This window comes from Alligator mississippiensis, chromosome 6 (assembly GCF_030867095.1).
Source record: "Alligator mississippiensis isolate rAllMis1 chromosome 6, rAllMis1, whole genome shotgun sequence".
NCBI classification, from domain to species: Eukaryota; Metazoa; Chordata; order Crocodylia; family Alligatoridae; genus Alligator; species Alligator mississippiensis.
Window position 1 is genome coordinate 28017910 of NC_081829.1, and position 26085 is coordinate 28043994.

At 47.9% G+C, this 26085-nt stretch overlaps 1 long non-coding RNA gene across 2 annotated transcripts; it reads left to right on the plus strand.

The window, feature by feature from the left end:
• The first annotated feature begins 1928 nt into the window (after positions 1-1928).
• On the plus strand, positions 1929-25685 carry LOC132251251 (uncharacterized). 2 transcript variants are annotated; one of them, XR_009463205.1, is made up of 3 exons: positions 1929-2062; positions 2680-2851; positions 23941-25685. It is a non-coding gene; the product is annotated as an uncharacterized LOC132251251 (long non-coding RNA). The 2 variants fall into 2 exon arrangements; XR_009463206.1 differs by having other exon boundaries at positions 2787-2851.
• The last annotated feature ends 400 nt before the right edge of the window (positions 25686-26085 follow it).

Consider the following 26085-nt stretch of genomic DNA (forward strand, 5'->3'; position numbering starts at 1 on the left):
TGCTTCTTTGTGTGAGATAGGGTGCAAGCTTGAGTGACCTGATGAAGGCTAGGCAGATTTATTTACCATGTGCGGTTATGGCATATTATTTCAGCCATCTTAAACTGATGTCATCACTGGTATGAAGAGTTTGAAGGCCATTAGGTAGCACAGTAAATGGACAAAAGTCAACAATGTGGGACATGGTTTGAACTTGTCCACAAGGGCATTTGTTGTCCTTGGAAAGGCCCCACTGGTAAAGGTTTGAGGCACAGTGACCCTGTCCAGTTCGAAAATGGTAAGTGCCCAATAACTGTGTGGCCAGTTAAATCCTGGTTGACTGACTATAGGGTCAGAGATGATGTGGTGATTGATTGATGCCTTGTGCTGGCCATTCTTTGTTCCATCAAATAAGTACGGAAAAATCATGGGGTTTTGAAAGGGTGGACCATATTGGATGTGTTGAGGGGAGCTGAGCTCTTGGTGTGTGGAGTATGTCCCAATGCACTGGTGGCAGCGTAGGTTTATCGCCAGGGATCCTGGTTTTCTCTGATTAAAAAAAAAAATTGCAAATTCTCCTATAAACCTCCCCAAACCCTTAATTAAAATGAAATGTCACTCTGTATATAGGTATCAGTTGAACACAATGTTTTATTGATATATTTACAATTTAAAAGCCATTTGGAAGCCTACCAGTGCCTCAATCGCTGTAATAAAATAAATTCTAAATACCTATAAATTTTGGCATTTGATTTTGGTTTTTTATCATGGAAAATCAGAGCTCCCCATGGCCCTTTAACTCACCAAGACATGGGTCCAGGCCCCTCATTCCTGAGCCACAGCTCCCTAGCCCTGTTGGTGCCTTGTGCCCCCCACCCACAGCCCCTCAGTCCTGCTGGTGCCCCCACCCACAGGCCCCCCAGTGAGTACCCCCACTCACCACCCATAGCCCCCTGCCCCCCGATCAGTGCCTGAGTCCTGCCTGCCACCCACAGGAGGTGGCAGCTACTGTGGCCTGAGCAGGGAGCAGAGCGCAGAGCCTTGCTCCCCTTCTCCTGCATGCAACATGGTGGGAGTGGAGCCCATGAAGGGGAGGGGGGAGCAGGCATGGGCTGCCTGCTGTGGGCTTGGGCTCCCCACCCTGCTACCCTCCCCCCGGGGTCTCGGCAGCCCAGTGGGTGGGACCCAGTGCAGCAGGGCAGAGCGAGGCCAGGTGGTGAAGCCCATTGCTGCAGCTGTGAGCTCTGCCGCTCTTGAGAAACACCCAGTGCTTGCAGAGCAGCAGCAGGGGGGCACAGTTCCATGTTGCCACCCACACTGCTGCTGGGCAGGCAGAGGGCACCTCAACAGAGCAGTGCAGGACTTGCAATGGCAAGGAACTTCCCCACCTGGCCTGCCCTCTGGACTGCAGAGGCCACATGGGAGGACAAGCCCACAGCTGGCAGCCTGCTCCCACTCCACACACAGATCTGGGAATCACATACCCCCATACCTCCCTGGGAGCATACACAGCAGCAGGGAGCCAGCCACCCCCGATTCCTGGATGAGCTGCCTGAGGTTCCATCCTCCTCCCCACTGGGACCCTGTAGCCGCGCATTCCAGCCTCAGGCCCCAAGACCCACTCACTACCCAGCTGGGCAGCAGCAGCCCCAGCCCCACTCCCACTCCCTCCCTTCTTCCCTCACTCTGTATGGGGGCTTCAATTCCTGGCCCCCTCCCCTCCTTCCGACTTACCTGTGGGAGCTGCTTTCTAAGCTGCTTGGCAGCCATGTGCATATGTGAGTACCAGGGATCAGGGTTTTCTGTTTCCCATGGAAAAAGCAGAAAAAAACATGGATTTCCCCTTTTTATCAGAGAAAACGTGGATTTCTCCTTTTAGTAGAGAAACCCGCAGATTCCCTACTTTTGCAAACAGCTCTGCAGACTGGCTGAGCTTCAGCCTTCAAAAGTTGTTTGCAAACAGGGTGGGAAACCCCAGCCCTGCCCAGAGGGGGAGGGCAGGGCCTGAGACTCTCAGTCAGCCATGGATGGCTCCACTCAGCTCAGCTCAGCTCAGCCTCACTTTTCTCCTGGAGCCTGTGAAGTAAGTGGGGCTTGCAGGGAGCTGGGGGCCCCTCTGGCAGGGCTGGGGGCTTGCAGTTCATGGCTGGGGGCACTGGCAGGCCTTGGGGGGAGCCAGGAGCTGGCCCCAGCCCCAGCTCCACCTGAGCAGGCAGCAGCAGTGGGGGAGCTGGCTCTATGCTGCTTCTGTTGCAGCTGCCTGCTGTTGGGGGCAGGGAGCTGCAGACTTGGGGCCCTGGTCCCATAGCCCTGGCAGCTGGGGGCCCCTCTGGCAGGGCTGGGGGGCAAGGGCTGTGGGTGGGGGGCAAGAGGCACGAGTAGGGCAGAGGGGCTGTTGTGGGGTCAGTGAGAGGCATCAGCAGGGCTGGGCAGGGTTGGAGGCAGTAAGAGTCACCAGCAGGGCTGGGGGGCGGCCTTTGGGGGCAGTGAGAGGCACCAGCAATATTGGGGGGGGAGGCTTTTAGGGCAGTGAGAGGCACCAGCAGGGTTGGGGGGTGCTGCAGGGGGCTTTTAATTTTAATAACAGATTTGGGGGTTTTGGTCAGAGAGTTTGCAATTTTTTTAATCCCTGGATCCCTGGTGAGCACGTACATGCACATGGTACCCCCTTCCTGACCGCCATCTTCTCACTCCCCCCAGCCCCTTGAAAGCTGGCACTCTTACAAAGAGCTCTCTAGCAGGTTGGCAGAGTGGAAAAATCCACGTTTCTCTGTTAAAATGGGAAATTCATCTTTTTCATGGGAAAGAGGGAAAATCCATTTTCCATGGGAAACAGAAGACTCGGATCCCTGATTATCACAGAGTCTGGCTGGTAAGTTACTTCAGCATTTGTGTGGTGGAGATGAGGGGGAGCAATGTTACTGAGCGTTGGTAACCATGAACCATACCTGACACAAGATGCGTTGTAGCAAGCAGTTTGATATCTACTAGTCTGCTGTGTGATGAACCAGACTATACAGAGGCACAGTATTCTGCAACTGAATAACACAGTGCGAGAGCAGATGAATGTAGCATGGAGGCATTAGGGTTGTTGGTTGATCCTTAGTGCCAAGCATTTGGATTTTTACAGACCTGCATTTTGCATTTTGGCTTCTGTTCTACCCAGGAGAGCTCACAATTTGCCAGCAGACTCTCAATATGCCTGAAGAAGGGTGTTTGTGCCCCAAAGCTTGCAAAGAATAGTTTTTCCAACTATTTAGTTTGTCTAATAAAAGATACCACATTTACCCAATGAGCCTTGTCTGCATGGAGGCATTGGTATCCCAAGTAGAGCCTGCAAGTTTGGCCAGTAGGGTATTCTTTGTTTTGATTTTTAAAGCAGTTTTCTGGAGATGTGATTTATAAGTTAAAGTCCAGTCATGGACAACTCCAAGATAAACTGGGTGGATTTCAAATTTGAGAGGCTGACTGTTTAAGTCAGGGTGGGCAAAATATGGCCCACGGGCCGCATCTGGCCCACCAGGCACTTTCATCCAGCGCACCGGAGCCCGCAACGAATTGCACCCCACCCAGTGGAAGGGCTCTGCCCAGCCAGCATCTTTTGGGCAAGGCTCCTGCTGCAGCCAAAACTGGCTGGCTCAGGGCAGCAGGTAGGGAAGTGGAGGGGCTGGTGGGAGGGGTGGAGTTGCAGCTGGACGGAACCAGGAACGTAGTGCGGAGCCTGCACCCAGAGGGGCAGTGGCAGTGGTATGGGTGTGAGGGTGGAGGAGTGTAGGAACCTTCTACACACTCCCTCCATGGCATGCAGCCTATGCTGCTGGAGCAGCAGCAGGCAGGGAGGTCAGGGTGCTTGTGCCTGATGCAGGTGCTCGGTGAGGTGCAGATCTGGCCAGTGCTGCGTGGGGGGAGGGAGCGGATCCTGCCCCCGGCTCCACACCATATGCCTGCAGCTCCAGTACTTGCAGCGGGGGAAGTCCTGCACTGGAGACATCTGCTTCCCCTGCTTCCTGCTGCTCAGGTCCCTGCACTCTGCCAGAAGTGGAGGGAGCTCAGCCCCTTACTTCCTCATGGACTCCAGCGCAGGTCTTCCCCGCTGTGAGAGTGGAGCTGCAGGCATGGAGCCCCAGGGATAGAAACGGCCAGTGCTGCACTGGGAGTGAGGAGTGGACCCCCGTGCAGCCTGCTCAGCCACTTCTATCACAGGGGCTCCACACCACGCTTCTGCAGCTCCACACTCTCAGCAGGGAAGCCCCATGCTGGACTCTGCAGGGAAGCAGGAGGCGAGGCCCACCCCTGTTTTAAGTTGATAGTGAGTTCATGATTAGCGCTGGCATTATGCAAATGGAAAACACTTGAGACAATCTTTGATGTATTTGGTTTGAGTTGCCATTTTAGGTAGTACTCTGACATCAGTCTCATGTCTCCATGAAGTATGAATTCCACATTTGAAAAGTCATGAGCTTAGGTAGCAAAGGCACTGTTATCAGTACAAACAATTTTTTGTGAGCCAGTTGCAGGCAGGTCATTAATGTACAGGTTGAAAAGGAGAGGCCAGTACTGATCCCTGAGGGAGGCCATTGGTTTGATGTCTCCAAGAGCTAGTTCGGTTGGACAGGTGGACTCTTAGGTGTTGACCATGTAGTGATAGTTTAACTAGATGCCCAGTGTGGCAGAATTCCTAATATTTTCACCAGAAGACTGGTATACAGGATAGTGTCATATGCTTGTGTTAAATCAAGGAAGACAACAGCAGACTTCAGGTTTTTCTGAAAGCCATTTTTAATGAAGGTGGTTAAGGCTAGAACTTGATTGCAATTGCTCCAGCAATGGCAGAATCCAGCTTGGTCTGGGCTTAGGGAAGAATCAGTTACTGGAGAAATATGTTGCAGAACTAGTCTCTTAAGTGTCTTGTAGCAGACACTCAGTAGGGAGATTGGTTGATAGTTTACTGCCGATTGTGGATCTTTGCCAGACTCGGGTAGGTCAAGGATTTTTGTTCAGTGCCATGCTGATAGCATTTGTCCTTCATGCATAATATGGTTGAAGAAGAGTAGAAGCCTGGGCAGAGAAAACTGGAGAACCCCAGAGGGTATTAGAAGGAAATAGCTGGGATTATGGAGCAGAGTATGGAGGAGAAATAACTGCAAAAAAGCCACATGCACACTGATTTTGTGTGAGTGACTTGTATGAGTCCCCATTTACTTCTTACCTGGTACCCCAAGAAATCCTTGAGCAATGGTTCAGGCTCTGTGACAGTATTGGTTAAAGATGCCAAGTGAAGTTAAGGAGCTGCCATAGCAGCAGAAGCCAAAGAGAGAGAAATAATGCCTGTAATAAGGCAACATGACACTAAAGCTAAATGTTAAACATTTTATAGATTCATAGATTGTAAGGCCAGAAGGGACCTTGGAAGATCATCAGGTTCATCCCCCTGCACCAAGCAGGAAGGATAACTGGGGGTCAGGTGACCCAAACAAGGTGACTGTCTAGTCTCCTCTTGAATATTTCCAGGGTAGGTTTTTACACCACCTCTGGAGGGATCTTATTCCACAGTCTGGCCATCTTAACTGTGAAGAAGTTTTTTCTAATGTTGAGCCTGAATTGATCTTCCAGGTGTCTGTGGCCATTACTCCTTGTTTTCCCCTTGGGTGCCCTGGTAAACAGTTGCTCACCGAGCCCTTGATGTACTCCCCTAGCGTAGTGGTAAGCTGCTACCAGGCCACCTCATAGCCGCCTTTTCCTCAGGCTGAAGAGTCCCAGATCCCTCGGCCTGTCCTTGTATGGCTTGCCGTGTAAGACTCTGACCATACGGGTGCCTGTTCTTTGGACTCGCTCAAGCTTGTCCACGTCCTTGTTGAAGTGTGGTGCCCAGAACTGGAAACAGTACTCCAGCTGTGGTCTTACCAGTGCCAAGTAGAGTGGAAGAATCACCTCCTTGGTTTTGCTGGAGATGTATCAATTGATACATGCCAGAGTATTGTTTGCCTTGCTGGCTACAGCATCACACTGCTGGCTCATATTCATACTGTGGTCTATTATTACCCCTAGATCCCTTTCATTCATGGTGCTAGTCAGTTTGGTGCTGCTAAGCCCAAGCCTGTAAGTGTGTTGGGGGTTGCTCTTCCCGAAGTAGAGCACTTTACCTTTCTCACTGTTGAACTTCATCAGGTTCTGATCTGCCAACTTGCTCACCTGTCTAGGTCTGCCTGTAACTGTAGCTTATCTTCAAGCATGACCACACTTCCCCATAACTTGGTGTCATCCGTGAACTTGGCCAGTGAGCTTTTCACCCCCACATCCAAATCGTTAATAAAGATGTTGAAAAGTACTGGACCGAGCACTGACCCCTGCAGGACACCGCTGCCCACTTCTCACCAGGATAACACCGATCTGTTCACTATGACTCTCTGGGTCCTATCCTGCCGCCAGTTTCTCACTCACCTGACTGTCTTGGAGTTAAGCCCACAATCCTCCAATTTTCTTGTGAGGACATTGTGGAATACTAGATCAAAGGCCTTTTGGAAGTTTCATAGATTTCATAGACATTAGGGCTGGAAAGGACCTCGGAAGATCATCGAGTCCAGCCCCCTGCCCAAAGGGCAGGAAGTCAGCCGGGTTTATAGGATCCCAGCAAGATGAGCATCCAGTTTGCTCTTGAAGGTGTTCAATGTGGGCGCTTGAACCACCTCCGGTGGCAGGCTGTTCCAGACCTTGGGGGCTCGGACAGTAAAGAAATTCTTCTTTATGTCCAGCCTGAAACGGTCTTGTAGTAGTTTATGACCATTCAACCTAGTTGTCATCCCTTGGGGCACTCTGGTGAACAAATGTTCCCCCAGATACTGGTGGTCATCCCTGATAAACTTATAGGTGGCCATCAGATCACCCCTGAGCCTGAGCTTTTCCAGGCTAAAGAGCCCCAGGGCTCTCAGCCTGTCATCGTAGGGTCTGCTTCCCTGAGCTCTGATCATGCGCGTGGCTCTTCTCTGGACTCTCTCAAGCTTCTCCACATCCTTTTTGAATTGTGGAGCCCAAAACTGGACGCAGTACTCCAGCTGCGGCCTCACTAAGGCCGAGTACAAGGGGACAATGACGTCCCGGGATTTGCTTGAGAAGCATCTATGGATGCAAGCCAGTGTTTTGGTTGCTTTACTAGCCGCAGCATCGCACTGCAGGCTCATGTTCATCTTGTGGGCAATGATGACCCCCAAGTCTCTTTCTTGCATAGTGTTGGCCAACATAGCACTGCCGAGCCTATAAGGATGCTGCGGGTTTTTCTTCCCAAGGTGGAGAACCTTGCATTTATCGGCGTTGAACACCATCAGATTCTCGTCCGCCCACTTGCTGAGCCTGTCCAGGTCAGCCTGGATCACCCGCCTGTCTTCTGGTGTGGATGCTTTTCCCCAAAGTTTGGTGTCATCAGCGAACTTGGCCAGTCCGCTTCTGACTCCAGTGTCCACATCATTAATGAAGATGTTGAACAGTATGGGTCCAAGGACAGAGCCTTGGGGGACACCACTGGTCACAGGACACCACGATGAGTGACTTCCATCAATTACTACCCTCTGGGTCGGACCCCGGAGCCAGTTTTCCAGCCAGTGGATCGTGGAGGACCCAAGGCGACAATTGGCCAGTTTCTCTAAGAGGTGATTATGGGAAACCAGGTCAAAGGCTTTTTTGAAGTCAAGATATATGACATCTATCTCTTCTCCCTTGTCCAGGTGATAGGTCACCTGGTCATAGAAGGAAATGAGATTGGTCAAGCAAGACCTACCCGCAACAAACCCATGCTGGCTATCCCTTAAGATGTTGGCGTCGGCCAGTCCATTAAGGATGGCCTCTTTGATAAACTTTTCTAAGATCTTCCCCGGGATAGAAGTCAGGCTAACGGGCCTATAGTTAGCCGGATCCACTTTCCTCCCTTTCTTGAAGATAGGCATCACATTGGCCTTCTTCCAGTCTTTGGGCACTACACCAGAGCGCCAAGAGTTTTCAAAGATCCGCGCTAGAGGCTGGGCTATGATGCTCGCCAGCTCCTTGAGTACCCTGGGGTGAAGATTGTCAGGGCCGGCTGACTTGAAGGTATCCAGCTTCTCAAGATATTCCTTCACGAAGTCAGCATCAATGGAGGGCAGGGGATCACTCTCATCTGGACTTCCCTGTCCCGTAGCGGGCACGGGCGTCCCATGGGGCTGATGAAAGACCGACACAAAGTACCTATTTAATAAGTTGGCTTTTTCCTGGGCGTCAGTTGTCAGTTGCCCCATCTGGTTCAGCAGGGGTCCAACGTTGCCCCTGCTTTTACTCCAGCTCCCCACATATTTGAAAAAGGACTTTTTATTGTCCTTGATGCTCAAAGCTAGTTGGAGTTCAGTTGCAGCCTTGACTTTCCTGGTCTGCTCCCTACAGGACCGGACCAGTGCAGAATAATCCTCCTTGGAGGTGACTCCCATCTTCCATCCTTTGTAGGCCTTTCTTTTTAGCCTCAGGTGGTCTGCTAGGTCCCTGGAGAGCCAGGGGGGCTGCTGTGCCCTCTTGCTGCCTTTCCTCCGAGATGGAATAGACTTAGTTTGTGCATTGAGGATCGCTCCCTTGAGGAGCAACCACTCTTCTTGAACTTCCCTCTCCCTGTGGTCATGGTCCCTTAGGGCCTCACTGACAAGTCTAGGTATACAGTGTCAACCTGGTCTCTCATGTCTAGGTGGCGAGTTACCTGGTCATAGAAGGAGATGAGGTTGGTAAGGCCACACCTGCCCCCAATGAAGCCATGCCGGCTGTCATTCAGAATCTTACCTTCTGCAAGCTTATTGCAGATAGACTCCTTGATGAACTTTCCTAGGATTTTCTTTAGGATGGAAGTTAGGCGTATAGTTACCTGGGTTCTCCTTCCTGTCCTTCTTGTGGATGGGCACAACATTGGCCCTCTTCCAGTCCTCAGGGACTTCTCCAGAGCACCACAAGTTGTAGAAGAGTTTCACTAGGGGTTCCACAATGACTTCAGTCAGCTCCTTTAGCATTCTTGGATGATCTTCCGGTCCTGCTGACTTGTATATCTAATTTTATTAATTGGTCATACACCAATTCTACAGCAATAGTAGGAAGGCAAATATTCCTACTGTGTTCATCCTCTACTCTACCTGGCATGTATTTCCCCTTGGGGAAAGACCAAGGTGAAGTAGTCATTCAGGAGATCAGCTTTCTCCTGGGTGCCTGTAATCAGCTGTCCTGAGTTGTTAAGCAATCGCCCCACACTCCCATTTGTTTTCCTCCTCTTCCCTATATACCTAAAGAAGGACTTGTCCTTGCTTCTCATTGCTAATCTAAGTTCCTTTGCCACTCTAGCCTTTCTTATCTGTTCCCTGCAAATGCAGGTCTTCATGGAATAGTCCTTCTTGGGGCCTGCCCCAAGCTTTCATTGTTTATAAGCCTTTTTCTTCTTTCTTAAGAGGATTGTGATTTCCCTGTTTAGCCAAGAGGGCTTCCCAGTCCTTCTGTTACCTTTTCTCTGCATGAGAATGGACTTCCTTTTTGCTTCAAGGATCATGTCCTTAAGGAACAATCACTCTTCATGCACAACTTTTGCCTTCAGTCCCACTTTAGGGCGTTTATACAAGTTACATTTTTTTATGTGACCAGGGCACTGAAAGCACTATACCACCATGTATAGTGCACACATGCATGGTGCTTTTAAAATGGCTGATTGAATGAAAAATTAGCCCTCGTCAAATCAGGTATTAGCTGAAGGTGCTCTAAAACTGAGGACCTTAGGGGACTTGTGTTGCCTCCAGGGTTAATTTTTCCCACTTTGCAGGCTGGGTTGGTGCTAGGGGCAATCAGCAGGGGAAGGACGGGCAGGGGGAGAGGAAGGGGGAAGGAGCAGGAGGGAGCTGCTTACCTGGCTAGAGCTGGTGAGCAAAGGGTGGGGTGGAATGGAGCCCCCTCACCTTCTAGGTCCCCCAAAGCTACCCCAGCTGGGATAATGGGGGGAGCTGGGCTAGGTCCATAAGGCAATGGAGCTCTGTTCCACCCTGTGTTCCCTCCCTCTCTCCCCCCCCTCCCCTCCCCCAGCTCTTGCCAGACTAAGCTGAGCTGGCAGCTGCTGGCCACTGTCAAGAGGCCCAGGCAGGGAGTGGGGGAAGGGAGCTCCCCTTCACTTTGCAAGCTTGGCCTACCTCTCCCCAGTATCCCAGCTGGAGTGATGTGGGGGCTCCATTCCATGCTGCCTTCCCCCTCTCCAGTTCCACCCAGGCAAAGCCCAACCATCAGCTGCCTGCTGTTCCCTCCCTTACCTTTCCTCATTGGCAGCCCCAGAGCTGCGGGGGGCAGGCTGGGGAGAGTGGCAGTTCAGCAGCCTCTTTGGAGGCAGAGGGATCACCCTTGCCTCCTAGCTTGGGCCAGCACAGGCAGGCTCAAGTCTCCCCCTCCCACTGCCAACTCAACAGACGAATGTCAGTTGGGTCAGGGGGGCTCTAACTAATGTTGCTTTTCGAAAAGTACTGAGTTAGAGCAGGAGCCCTAAATGTCTGAATTCTAAATCTAATTGCAAATAACAGTTGGATGCTGCTCATCTGCTCACCTTTTACATTAGAGGGGTCACAATTGCTATTAGGACAGACTGCAGATCTAGGCTTTTCCCTCTCAGGCTTCCCTTCCATAGATTCATGGATTCATAGATTCATAGATGTTAGGGTCGGCAGGGACCTCAATAGATCATCAAGTCCGACCCCCTGCATAAGCAGGAAAGAGTGCTGGGTCTAGATGACCCCAGCTAGATACTCATCTAACCTCCTCTTGAAGACCCCCAGGGTAGGGGAGAGCACCACCTCCCTTGGGAGCCCGTTCCAGACCTTGGCCACTCGAACTGTGAAGAAGTTCTTCCTAATGTCCAGTCTAAATCTGCTCTCTACTAGCTTGTGGCCATTGTTTCTTGTAACCCCCGGGGGTGCCTTGGTGAATAAATCCTCACCAATTCCCTTCTGTGCCCCCGTGATGAACTTATAGGCAGCCACAAGGTCGCCTCTCAACCTTTTCTTGCGGAGGCTGAAAAGGTCCAGTTTCTCTAGTCTCTCCTTGTAGGGCTTGGTCTGCAGGCCCTTGACCATACGAGTTGCCCTTCGCTGTACCCTCTCCAGGTTATCCGCATCCTTCTTGAAGTGTGGCGCCCAGAATTGCACGCAGTACTCCAACTGCGGTCTGACCAACGCCCTATAGAGGGGAAGTATCACCTCCCTGGACCTATTCGTCATGCATCTGCTGATGCACGATAAAGTGCCATTGGCTTTTCTGATGGCTTCGTCACACTGCCGGCTCATGTTCATCTTGGAGTCCACTAGGACTCCAAGATCCCTTTCCACCTCTGTGCCACCCAGCAGGTCATTCCCTAGGCTGTAGGTGTGCTGGACATTTTTCCTCCCTAGGTGCAGCACTTTGCATTTCTCCTTGTTGAACTGCATCCTGTTGTTTTCTGCCCACTTGTCCAACCTATCCAGGTCTGCCTGCAGCTGTTCCCTGCCCTCCGGCGTGTCCACTTCTCCCCATAGCTTTGTGTCATCTGCAAACTTGGACAGAGTACATTTCACTCCCACGTCCAAGTCGCTGATGAAGACATTAAAGAGTATCGGTCCAAGGACCGAACCCTGCGGGACCCCACTGCCCACACCCTTCCAGGTCGAGACCGACCCATCTACCACGACTCTTTGGGTGCGACCCTCTAGCCAATTCGCCACCCACCGGACTGTGCAGTCATCCACATCACAGCCTCTTAACTTGTTCACCAGTATGGGGTGGGATACCGTATCGAAGGCCTTCCTGAAGTCTAAGTATACGACATCCACCCCTCCTCCTGTGTCCAGGCGTTTCGTAACCTGGTCATAGAAAGAGACTAGGTTGGTCAGGCACGATCTGCCCGCCACAAACCCATGCTGGTTTCCCCTCAGCATAATTTGCCCTGCCGGGCTCTCACAAATGTGAGCCTTGATAATTTTTTCAAATACTTTACCAAGGATGGAGGTGAGACTGACTGGCCTATAGTTGCCCGGGTCCTCCTTCCTCCCCTTTTTGAAAATGGGGACCACGTTAGCCCTTTTCCAGTCCTCCGGGACTTGGCCCGTGCGCCACGAGAATTCGAATATTCCCGCCAGTGGCTCTGCAATGATGTCGGCCAGTGCCTTCAGCACCCTCGGATGGAGCCCATCCGGGCCTGCCGACTTAAAGGCATCCAGTTCTTCCAAGTGACTCTGCACCACCTCAGGATCTACGTATGGAAGTCTGGCGCCTTGCTGCTGCCTCTCTACAACCCCAGTGAGAGACTTGTCGTGTCCCTCACTTAGGAACACTGAGGCAAAGAACTCGTTGAGGAGTTCAGCCTTGTCCCCCCTATCTGTCACCAATTGTTTCTGCCCATTTAGCAGCGGTCCTATTCCTCCCTGGGCCTTCCTTTTACTCCCAATATATCTAAAAAACAATTTCTTGTTGTCCTTTACTTGGGTTGCCATCCTCAGCTCCATGGTAGCTTTGGCCTGCCTAACTGCCTCCCTACAAGCACGAGCAGAGGAGGTATATTCATCTTTAGTGATCTCACTCCGTTTCCACTTTTTATGTGCTCCCCTTTTGGCCCTTAGGCTGCCCTGGATTTCTCTGGTCAGCCATGGAAGCCTCCTGGCCCCTTTCCCTCTTTTGCCTCACTCGGGGATCGTCTTGCTTTGTGCCCGAAGGATCGTTTCCTTTACGCACAGCCACCCTTCTTGGGCACCCATCCCATCAAAACTCCTATTCTGCAGTGCTTCCTTGACTAATCGCCTGAGTGCATTGAGATCAGCTTTCCTAAAGTCTAGCACTTTCACCCTACTAGTTACCTTACCCACTCGCCGTCTTATGTTGAATTCTATTATAAGGTGATCACTGTCTCCCAGATAGCTACCGATCTGGAGGTCCCCTATCATGTCATCTCCCGTTGCCAATACCAGATCCAGTATGGCATTCCCCCTAGTGGGACCATGCACCTCCTGTGTCAGGTGGAGGTCCTGTACACAGGTTAGAAACCTGCGTGAGCGATGGGACCTTGCTGTCTGTGTCTCCCAGCAGATGTCTGGGTAGTTTAGGTCCCCCATGACTACCGCCTCTTTAGCTTTTATGGTCTCCGAGAGTTGCCTCAGGAGCCCCGCATCTATTTCTTCCCCTTGGTGTGGGGGTCTGTAACAGACCCCTACCACCAAATCCCTTTCTCCTTGCCCCCCATGTAGCCTAACCCACAATCCTTCTACTTCCTCAACCTCGGATTCTGTCTTGATGAGGGTTGATGTGTATTGCTCACTGACATAAAGTGCAGCCCCCCCCCCCCTTTCTTCCCTTACCTGTCCTTTCTATACAATCTATAGCCTCTTTCCATGAGTTCTTCTTGGGAAGACATAGTACTTATGCCATGAGAGAGGCTGATTCAATGGTTAAGGCACTGGCTGGAATTTGGGAGATGGCAGCTCAGTTACTAGGCTCTACCACTAATTTGTGTGACCTTGATCACATTGTTCAGTCTCTGTGCCACTGTTCCCCACATGTGAAATGGAGATGCCAGTCTCTTTTTTTCCTTTAATTACTGACTGTATATAGATTGCAAGCACAGTGGCACAGCCACTGGCTCCTATTATCTGTTATCTGTGTGTACAGTACCCAGCACAGCTTTTGGGTGAGGATTCCTGAGCACTATCAGAACACAAATAATGAATAATAGTGGATAATAGAGTTGGGGGAGGGAGGGCTGAGATAGTCTTCTCCTCTGCCCCTCCCTTCTTATTTTACCAATGGATTCAGCAGCTGTGGCAGCTGTTGCTTTGGCTGTAGATTTTCCATTTTGTATCTGATGCTGACACAGATGTGACAAAATTGCTCATCTGTTGTGGGGTAGGTGGATGAGGGGAGGGAGCGACTTCTGAGTGAATGATGATGTGTGAGCTGGACTGACAGCTTTGATGCGCTTTCCTTTGGGAGCAATGCTGCCATGGAGGATGAAAGCCCAGTTTGCTTGGCATTTGGTGGAGAGAAGTGTAGCTCAAGGGTATGCAAAAGAACAAGAGGAAAGCACGCAGAGACATTCTCCTTGGACTATTGTCTTGTTCCTGAAGCAGCTGGAACGTGAAGGCAGTATGTAAATGTAATAGCCTGCATATTTCATACTGGTGGGGATTATAAAGGTTGCCCTTGGTGCAGAACAAGGTTTCATCCTGCTCCAGTATTCACAACACCTAATGACTTTACATCAAAGTCTTGTCTCTTTTAATGATGATCTGGAGCTTCCCCTGACTTACCTAAGACCCCCCCCACATCCCCCCTCACTAAAAAAAAAAAGTGCCATTTTATGATTGATAGCACCTTGTGTAGGAATGCTGTCAGGTCTCACATGCTAGAGGTCTGTTTGGATGAGTACTTGAATGAGGAAAACCTAACTGTTGCAGGAACTTGGTATGGCTGTTTAGTAGATGACTTCCTTTCCTTCTGGCTCAGCAGAGATCCAACTGCCCCAGAACCAGGCTACTCTTTCTCAGTGAATTGTTAATGGAAACATAGTTTTGCTTCTTATAACTTTGCAGGAGTAGGGTCACTTTCAGTCTTGACTAATTCAAGCTTAACTTTATATTCTGTCTCCCTGAAGTTTCACTACCTTTTCAGTTGCACATGGCATTGTTCTTTCCTTGTTGGTCTAACTACAGCACAGAGTTCAAGGGTGCTAGTAAATCACCACAGGGGAGTCTGCTTTTTAGGGGTGAAGCCAGTGATGCTTTTACCTGGCTTACGTGTTAGGTCACTTTTGTGAAGCCCTTTGCCTGACTGTGATATATTATTATTGTTACTGTCAGAGTTGCTTAAGCAGATTGCTCCTTTTTCACACTTTGAATCTATTTTAATCTGCACACACACAGAGAGTTTAGGCTCTTTGAGAGACAGCCAGTGCTCTTCATCTCAGGCCTTGCCCACAAGGTCAGATGGGTGTTAGTGCCACCAAACCAATTGTAGCCATCTCTTGTTTAAGCTAGAGATGTGCAGTAGTGTAGTGACTGGAGATGGTTCCCAGTCTAGTCTAGATGAGGGCTAACCAATGATGTTTTTCATATCCTTCTGGAATTAGTCATCTCCCCTTGTCCAACTCACAGCAAAGCTGTTGAGTGCCTTTTTTGTTTTTCTGTTGACAAGCAGCCATCCCCAGGTGCATTGGCTATTTCATCCAGGTGTATTGGCTATTTCTAGAACATGGCCATTTTCTTCCTGTTTGCTAAGAAGCAAACCTAAAGGAAGCTAAAGAGTCTGCGATTTAATAACTGGAGTGACAGGCAAAGATCTCCGGGGGCAGAGTTTCTGTGATACTGTTGGAGTCGCTGTTAAATGTGCTACCCGGGAAAATCCCTGAAGGAACAGCTTCTTTATTAAACAACCTTTCTTTATTCTGGCCTGGAGAGGATGTGGAATTTGCTTTATACACCACCCACAAGTGCTGCTATGCTAATATTCAGCAATGCAAATTAAACAGCTAAGCTTTTTTTGGAAGTAAAGCATTTCACCAACATTAAAATCCAACATGACCCTATGAGATAGCTGGTCATCTGTAAAATTCTAATATTATAAAAGCCTATGTCTGTCTGTCTGTCCATAATGCTTTATTCGCACTCTGATTGGCTGACGGAAACAGTTCCTTGCAAGAGGCAGAACAGTGGCAGCATGGGGCGTTAGCATGGGGCGTTAGCATGGGGCACTCCATCCTAGCCCCCTCCCTCCCACCCCCAGTCATTCTTGATGGGCAATTGGCTAGTGGATCTAATAATATCTGAGGCTGATGAAAGTCAAGTAATATACACAGGGTTTTGCCTCAAGGCAGTGGCAGAGATGAAACAGAATCCAAGAGTTATGAGACATGTTCCCTGATCTAACCAGGAAATTACCCTGCACTGTACCCTAGTCTTCCTTCTGTTTATATCAACAGTCTTGGCAGGTATGCCATAAGGTAAGCCCTGTACCCTTTCTGAGGGCCACTCTGATCTCCTTCCTCTGCCTGATCTGTTGCCTTTTCTGTTCCCCATCCTACCTCTTCCTGATCTGCCATGGCTCACATTAAAAGGCTGCCTGGGCCACTTGTGGCATGTGTGCCACAAGTTGGCCACCCCTGTCATAACAAGTGATGTGCTATTCCCTCAAATGTGATGTTTGTGCAGTGCTACTTACTGGCCTGATTGTCACTCTTTACTTATTTGGAAATCCATTATTTGCTTGATTCCTAAGCAAGGCACTGTTTAATACTGTAAGCGTGCCTATACAAGTGCAGAGGCCACTCTGATATGCTGTAATGACAGTGTATTGAAGCAAACTTGATTTATTGAGTCTGCTGGATCATGGTAATTATCGCACTCCAGCAGCCTCTGTGTCTTGTGTATCAGTGTCCCCATGCTTCGAAATGGTGGTGGGGGTGCTTTACCTAAAGCTTATTGAATGAGCTTTAGATAAAGTGGCCCCACCATTTTGAAGTGTGGGGATGCTGATACATGAGATGCTCCAAGCACTTTAGAGTGGCTCTTGCAGCCGTTCTAATTAAAGCTCTCCCATTGCCCCCAGAGCACATATATAGATGCCCTAAGAGGTTAAGGGTCGAGGAGTATGACCCCAATCAAATTTAATGTTGCTGAAAGGTGGTAGAGCTGAGGATTTGCCAGAACCCCAGTGCTACTCACAAATGTGCTGGAGATAGATTTCAAGAGCAGAAGGAAGTACCTCAAAGCATGTCTAGTTTCTCCTCATTGACAAGTGAAGAGTGTGTTTGTGAGCAAGTGTATGCTTGAGATCCCCAGGAGCAGCATGGAAGCAGTATGGATCTACCCTGAGAGTCCTGGAGGTTATGAATGCCATGGGAGAGACTGGAGCAGTGATCAACAGTGTTCATTAGTTTTCTAAAGCAGGTAATGACCCTGTCCCCTTATCTGGAGAAAGGCCAAGGTTTGTGCAAGTTTTACCAAAATGAAAGACGTAAAGGAACAGTCCTAACTAGCCAAACTTGCTCTAGATCATGTTACATAGTTACATTTTTTTTCTAAGGTGATGCCACTAGGTTGCACTTTAATAAAGCCTTAAAATGCTTTTGGTCTGTACTTTGCTGGCCTTACATATGCTTACAAGGATGTAGGTTTCTACTCCTAGCACCACTGATATCAGTGGAAACAGTCAAACCAATGCTAAGTGCTTTGGAAAACTATCCTGGCCGTTTGTACAGGTAGCCTCTGAAAGGCTGATGGATCAGACCTAATATTCAGCAATACAGATTAAACAGCCGCACATTTAATATTGATCTAAATGGATCTGCAGACCCAGTATCTCAAACCTCTGCTGGCAAAGAACTCCCGAGCTGTGGGCACTACTCAAATAGTCTCTGGCATCTACTGATTTAGACAGTTACTTATGTATTAGCAATCTGTGGAATCCAAAACGTAACAAAGACATTAGGGAATGAGAAGCTTGCCTGCATCTGAAAGGGCTTCAATGGGTAGTGTTTTTTAAATGCTAGTTATAGAGTCTGAAAAATCAATGTGTTACCTGTCAGCCAAGTGCTGCTGATCTTTATACAAAGAGCAATGCTGCCTGTCATTTGGCTTTAAACTGAAAATCAGACTTCTGAGTTCTTTAGAAATCACAGTTCACAAAGATGTGAAAACATTTGAGCCTAGAAGGGCCTCCCAAAGCAAAGAACAACGTGTAAGTTGGAAGCGGGGAGTAGGGGAGCTAAGAGTGTCAGAGTGCCATCTAGTGGGCTTAATGTGGGATCTGATAGGATGGAGGTTAGGGAGAGTCTGGAGACAAACAATAATTAGTTCTAAGAATATATGACATTGAATCTGATTTTACATTAATGAACTAGTTTCCTTAAACTCACAAGGGAAATCTGTGCCAAAACACACTATTAAACTTAGAAGTCATGCCCCCCAGTCTTCTGCCCTCAGCAGTGAATATTACTTCCCTTTATAAAAAAAAAAAGTAGCATTGGTGAGGAAGGCTTGTGTCTTATGTAGTCTGTCCTAATTCTGGTTTCCTAAATCAGGAATTCTTCTTAAACTGTAGATTACAGGATTAGACAAATGAAACTTCTAGTAGTCTATGAAGTCAACTGACTTGCTGAAATGGGGATGTCCAACTTTTCTAGAGATGTGAGGGCCCCACTTAATTTATATTTATAGTTACATATTAATATAGAATAAATGAATAGATTAAACATATTATTTCATACAGTGGAATGAGACTGGTATGATCTCCATCTCCCACAAGCAAAACTTCAGGATGTTTTGTACCCCCTTATAAGCCTTTCAGCAGAGGCTCTCCAAAGGATGTATTAACTAGGGGTGTGCGAAGTGGACCCTATTCGATTTGGATTTGGATTTGGCCCGAATCAGGGACAGTGATTCAATTAATTGATTCAGATCGCCGCCCTGATTTAATTTGGCCAAATCCGAATCTGAAGATTCGATGCTGGTTCAGAGAATCAGCAATTCGGACGTAGACACAGCATTAACATTTTTCTTCATACCTAGAGGTAGCAGGCGTAGCTCGTGATCGCTGCAATACTGGGGCGCGTGGAGCATCCCACAGGAGTGCGGGGGACCCTCCACATGCTTGGTGGTGATCCCAGAAGTGGGTCAGAGTACTTCCGGTCCACTTCTGGGTCTGCCAGGGAGCGTGCTGGAGGTACCTCCCCAGCTCGGCGATCAGCTGCAGGGGGACCCCGGGTGCCCTCCCCAGACCCAGGAGACACCAGTTGCTGAGTTGGCGGAATGTGGGGGGACCCCCCCAGCATGCTCCCCGGTGGACCTAGAAGTGGACCAGAGTGCTTCTGGTCCACTCTGGGTCTGCTGCCAAGCACGCTGGGGAGTCCCCCGTGCTTCTGTGGGACACTCATTGTGGGCACTGAGCCTCCCCAGCCTGGGCTGTGCTGCCACAGCAGGAGGCAGCAGTGAGTTGGGCTCTGTGATTAGGCTACTGGGATCTAGCTGTGTTCCTGCTCCTGCTGCTGAAGCAGCAAGCAAGTGAGCAGGGTAGGGGGCTGGGGAAGGGGCTGCTTCCCCTCTCCCCTCCAGGCACAACCTTGCTGGGGTCCCTGCAGGCCAGGGTGGGGGTTTAAACCCCTCCCCCTTCCTACTCAGGTCTGCCAGGGCCTGACCATGACCCCCCAACTCAGGTTCCCTCCAACTGGGGACTCATTCTAGCACCCCTGGCTTCTAGCCTGAGCTGCTGCAGGCATGTGGCAGCACTTCCAGAATCAAAAGTGAAAGTCTATTCACTTACAAAATGGTTCAATTTATGCAGGTTAGACTAACCTGCAAAGATTGAATCAATTAGGCTCATGCTTTTTGAACTCTGGTTAAAAATATGGCAAGTTAGCAAGAGGGTGAATGTTCTTTAAGTAAGAAAGGTACAGCTAGACAAATCCCAGCTAGAAAAGACATGCTCACCCCTTGCCAGAAATATTTAAATCTCTAATTGAAAGCCAGCTTTCCCATAGCCAAGCTGGCCCTGGAGGAAAGGCACAAGTGTTTGATCTCAGCTGTGTTACCACCTGTGTCATGCCAGGGAAGTTAAATGTACTGAGAGAGCTCTGCCTACCATTGACTTTATTTCTCTAAATGAAGAATGTGTTGGTAAATGGCTGATTAAATGAGGAAGCAGTGAGTAAGTGGGCACCTTACCATAATCCTTTTTTCTTTCTGGAGTGACTAACATTGGCACCATTAAAACAATGCTTTGCAATAATGACAAAAGTGTGAAAATGAGCAATGGGCCAGTTACTACCATATGAGATAATATGATGAAAATCTGAGCTGCAATAAAGTCATTTAGAGTCTAAGAGCAAAATACCATTGCCCAGAGCTCTGGGATGAGCCATATTATTCCTCACCTTGGCTAACATCTATTTCTAAGCAACTCTTCTTAGCTATGGAGACTAAGAAAAGGGAATTTGTTCACATTGCTCTGGGACAGGAATGCTGATGATTCCATGCATTTACAAGCTGTTATGAAAAGAAAAATATAGCACCTAACAGTTCTAGTGGCAAATGGAAAATATTTTGACTAGCATAGGCTTGTGCCTATTCCTAAACTTATGGGCAGCCACTAGTTGTATCATTTAAACCAACATTTACAACTTGGTGCATCATTTATCCCGTGTTAAGGGCCTTTTGATTGCAGTGTGCTGGATCTTGTCTCATCTGAGCCAGTGTGTCATGATTTAAGGAGCTGATTAACTGGGCCCTGCTTTAATTGAGAGAGCTTATTTGGTTGAAGATTGTAGTGAGGTCTTGTCCCTGACTGCAAGCAAATACAGTGTAAAGGTGCCTGTTCCATGACAGGAGGTGAACAGAAAAATGTAACAAGACATGGTGAAAAATAGCTAACTTAGCATGTGGCTGTTAAGAATGTACAAGGTAATGAATGAGCGGTGTTAAATTAAATGACTGTTTCAGTTGAGTTAAGCAGATTGGATTGTTCCGTGGGATATTAAAATCTACAGGAATCAATAACCAAGAGACTTTGTATACCAGTTCAGATGCCAATTCTGTTCTGACTTATTTATGAACTCCCACATTGCCTAAGATGGCTGATAACAAGGTAACAGAAGTAAACAAAATATTAAAAGTAGACAATGATATAGCTGAGGTCTTAAGTAAAATGACAACAACACAGTTAAATCTCATGCCCAGTCTCTCCATGCAAGAAAGTGTGTGCAAGTGGGAGGGAAACCTTTTATTCTAGTGAAATGATGTCCCTGGGTGATTTGGGAGCAGGGGGAAATGGATCCAGCTAAGGCTAATCAAAAATATGCTATCAAACCTGTCACAACAGAAATAAGGATTTTCAACAAAATGAAATAAAAGGGTTTGCTTTCCATAGAACATATTTTTACAGAAAAGTTGAACCTCTAAAATCTGAAACATTACAGCCGGCCATCAAGACATTGTGATTTTGAAATGCTTCTCTGTTGTCTCACAGAAGTTTATGCTGGTCCTGTTCTCTTCCAGCAGGTCTCCCAACCAAGGTTATTCTATAAGGAAGTACCACAATTAAGCAACTAACTGTCAGGATGCCCTGCCTCATCTCACCAAAGAGAGGAGACCAGGTTGCATTATGGGAGAAATACTTTCACTTGGGAGCTGTAGGTTTTCGTGCCTGTCCCCCACCCAAGTGTCACATGTCTGGGTCTCCTTCGAACCTTGCCGTTGCCTTCTGGGTTGCACGGGCAGGCTATTGGGAGCGGCCTTGGGTCAGCGCCCCAGGGGTCTCTCCTGCCACATCTTTGATGGTGATTGGTCTTCTAGTGAAAGGAAGATGTTTGACCCATCTCCCCTGGTACTCCCCCTTGGTCGTCCTTGTGACTATTGCTTCTCAGGGCTCCACCTCCCCTACACCCTGCCTAACACCAACCGTGATGTTATCCATCGGGGCTGGTGTTTTGACTGACACTCAGTTTGCTTAAGGGCTGTGGCTGTGGGCTACAGATGGTACTGGCACTGAGCGCCCACCGCCGCCCTTTGGTGCTCCCCCCTGGTTCACAGGGTGCCTGACTCTGTCCAGGCTTCAGGTCCCCTTGGCAGGTTACTTCCTCCCCGGGTTCAGTACCTATTGCCCGTCGTCTGCGTCCGGGATCTGGCTTTGTTGTCTCCGCCAGTGTCCTAGTCACTGCTGCTGCTGGTCTCTGCCCACACTGGCCTTGTAAGTGACTCATTGGGCCCTTGCTGGCCCAACTTGCCTCCTGTGGTGCCCCCTCTAGCGAGCTACCATGTCTCCTCTGTCGTTGGCTCCTCGGTCCTCTCTGACCTCTCCGAGCCGGTTGGGGACACCAATTCTGGTCCCGCTGGCTTCCTTCCTGCCAGGCCTTTTATCCTGGTGCTTGTTGGCTGCCTGGCCAATCGCCCTTGGCATGCTTTTACAAAATACACCCAAACACACGCGGGAGCCATTCCCGGCTTCTCCTGGCTCCACCATGGATTTTCCCTTTGATCTTGAACTGCGGCAGCTCCCACCACCGTGGTTTCATTTTCGCTGCTGCCAGCTGCCAGTGTGGCAACCCACCACCTCTCTCCTGCCTTAGGTAAGTTTTCTCCACAGGAGCTTCGCTCATAAGAAAGGCATCATCTAGCATTGAAACTACAACTGTGATGAGATACCAGGATGAATTTTGATTTTTCACTGACATTTTTAATTTTCCTGGGATATTCAGACAATTTCCTCTATATTCCTCAAAAAATCCTCCAAAAATCTGCATTTCCTGACTTGTTCTGTATACAACCGTCTCAGACAGAAGGACAGATGTCACAACAAAGATTTTTGAAACTGGAAGAAGTCAAAAGGAAAAATAGTTGGACTATAGGATGTTAGAGGTTCCCCAGGGAAGAACTGATTGGACCTTTAAGCCATCAACAGAGGGATAATGGGTAGGGTTTGTGCCCTTAGCCAGGAGGGAAGAGTCACTGCTGCAAGGGGAGGTGTTGGTGTGGCCAGTAGTTACAGGGTTGATACAGCTGGGTAAAAGAACCCACTTGCACGCCCTTGCCATAGCCACTGCTTCTGAGTACCTTCCAAAGTGTCAATTTAGTGGCAAGAAAAGTGATTGTAGGGATGTGAGAGGGTCTGTAAAGGTGCAGATAGAAGAGCAGCTCCCTGTTGTAACTCATGGTGCTTTGCTTGAAGCATCATGAATTACAGTGATCCACCAGAGCCAACAGAAGTTTACTGTTGGGTCCTGGGGGTTGGGGAATTCAGCTGCTGTCTATGAGCCTGCAGTCAGTGTCCCCTAGTGATGCCCCTCCCCCCTCCTAGCTTCAGCACTGTTTTCAGAATGGGATGGGAGAAAGGGAGTGGAGACAGACACAAGTAACTGCAGGTGCTCCATTTTGCAGATTCTTCATCTGGATCCTCATATAACAAGGGTTCAGATTCTCATGGGACTGGGCCTTTTGAAAGTGCTCTGCAGCTGTATACTTCTGTTTGGTCACAGCTGTAGAGTGCTTTCAGGGACCAGATCAGGCAAAAATTATCATTTCTGTTTGCACCTTAAATCTAGCAGTGTTTATCCATGGATGCTGGCTATGTCAACACCTCCTCCTGCAGCAGCATATCCCACAGTGGAACGGGGGGAAGGAGGCTTGAGCGTGCTAAAGAGTTTCCTCATCAGAAACTTGATCTGTCTCTGAGAGCTTTGACAGAGTAAACATGCCTGGTTGTAAATGTGGCCAATGCAGCATTTCTGCAAGTGCCTTAAGAAAATGCTTTCTAATGAAAGCATATTTCTAGATGTGGGTACTTCAGAATCATAGAAAAAAATAATCATGTGAATGAACAGCTGCAGGCAAATCTAATAGGTTACTTCAGTCTATTTTGGGCCAAAACTTCTGGTTTTGCTTTTCTAACTATTAGATGCAAAATGGGTTTTTTTGTTTTGTTTTTAAAGTTCTCCCAAAACTTTTAAAAAATAAAAATAAAACAAATGACATAATCAAAAGCATATCTTCCATGTTTCAGGGGTGCTGGTTGTAGCCATGTTGGTCTAAGGATATAGGCAGACAAGGTTCTTTAGGTAAATGTGATATCTTTTATTAAACCAACTAAATAGTTGAAAAAATTGTTCCTTGCAAGCTTTCAGGCACAAGCACCCTTCTTCAGGCTTAGGGAGAGTCAGCTGGTGTTTTGTTTTCTCTTGGGTGAAATAGAAGTCAATATACAAAATGTAGCTCTGTGAATATGCAAATATGTGGCAGCGAGGATCAGAGGTGATGGGAGACAACAGGTATGAGTCAGGTAGGTGAGGGTTGAGGGCAAAGGGGGAATGTTAACCTAGTGATAGAATGTAGCTGGTAAAATGTAGAGAGATTACCTGGGGTTATCAGATGGCAGGTTACAATGTGCCATAAAGCCAGTGTCTATATTTAGTCCATGATTTTTTGTATCCAGTAGATTTATGAAGTGAAGTTCCTAGGCTCATCTGCCATAATCTCAGGCCTGATTTTCACCTCCAACAGTCCCCTCCTTGATACCTTTCATATGGGTAATCTTCAGGGTATCAACACGAAGATATGAGGGGCTGAGTCATAGTTTCTGTTTCTTCCTCGGAAGACACCATGCCCAATCATTATGGCAACCTCACACCTCACTATGGATAAGGACTTCATTGAGGAGATTTACTTGTCAGATTCCAACTTGTTACATGGATAAACTATAACTCAGCATGAACTAGGGGGAATCAGGAAACAGGAAAACTGTTGCTAACCCTCTATTACTTGTATCAGTGAAATGTTATCATACATACTGGTGGTCTCCGCATTCATGTCTTCATACACATTTTCTCGATTCACTTTCATATATCCTTCATTCAACAACTCAGCCAATTGTATTTTGGGGTTAGCCCTTTTAACCACACTGTAATGTACCCAATCTGCTTCCTTAACTGACACATCCAAATCAGAGTCATCATATCGAACAGTCCCAAACATACCTGACAAGCCATGACCACAACAATTGGATGAAGCATCAAATTTAGAATACCAGTGGCTGTTGGACTCCACCCAGACAATGTCTCCCACTATGGGTGATTTGCTTTTTTGGCAAAATTATTCATAATTTGGGTGATATTATTATTATGAATCACCTTTCCGTATAATTGTTCAGTCTTTTCAGCATTTGCATTCAATATTTCCTGTATTCCATCGTGTAGAATTAATTGTTTTAATATGGACAATTCCATGCCAATGTGACTGGTATAATCCTTTCATATACTGTAAAATTTCTAATTATTGTCAGGTTATACATATATGGCATTTTAAAGTCCACATCACATCCTAAGATGTGAGTGGTGTGGCACATGCAAAATGTTCTGTTATGCCAAGATATACTGAGTCTGAACCAATGATTTACAATTACATGTTGTCACCAGGTACATATACAGATGCATTGTTCATTAACTGAATAGACAGCGGTACTTGACTCATTATTTGGGTTTATCATGAACTGGCACACTTTGAATCTATTGATAGAGTTTAAGCATGGATCCTTTCTGGGATGATGCACTTCTTCACATATGTAACCTTGTCCTTCTTGGATGGAACAATGGCTTATGCCCTCCAGACAAATTTGTTCTTGAACACTACCATTGCCAGACCGTTTATGTGGCTTAATCCAGCTGGTTATTATATCTGGCACAAATAATGATTACTTTACCCGTCTTTCTAGTCCTATGATCGGATAAATGGTCTCAATTTTTGCATCAATGATTGTGTGAACAGTTGCCAACAGTGCATTTCTTTTGTGATCATATTCAAAATGTACCAACTCCCACCAGTTTCTTAATATTAATTCTTTCTCAGTAGTGACTTCTAGTATCAATTGCCCAAATCCCTGAATACCTCTGTCTTCTTATACCACTGACTACCATCTGTATCCATACTTGGGCTTGACCACATGACAGAGCAAGCCCCGTGTCATTCTGTCTTTTCCATAGCACGTATGACTAGTAGTCCTTCCAATTGGCGTATTTGGTGCCACACAGGTAGTAAGTCTGCAGTAGTGGCCACCTGGTGTCCCATGTCTGATGTTGATGTTGTAATTGGTCGCTCAACCTCCCTCAATTGCTTATTGGCATGTGAGAGCTTGTTCATTATAATTTCTGTATTAACTGAATTCATTACACCTAATCCGGTACCTATGCCACCCAGGGGGCTTCCAGTGTCTCTTTTATTCCTATGCGCCCTCCAAGGTTCTGTTATTGTGGAGGCCCAGTGAAGCCACGCTTCGTGAGCAAAGGTACAAAAGGTTTGCAATCGTCTCTTACAGTGATCGCGTCAGCAAAAATCTAACTTAAACCCTATATGTGGGGCAGTATACACCATTTCTGAGATTAACAATTGGGGTCTATTTGACTGGACGTAAAAAAAATTGGCCTCAAAAACAGTTGGTACTGGATTTACCGTCACCTAAAAGAATTAGGCAAGGTGGTTGGGTAGTAACACCCACCACCATCCTGTTTGAGTTAGGTTGGCCTCTATATCCGATTTGCCATAATTAACATGTTCAGGATCATTACTTAAGTTGCAGGGTTTGTCG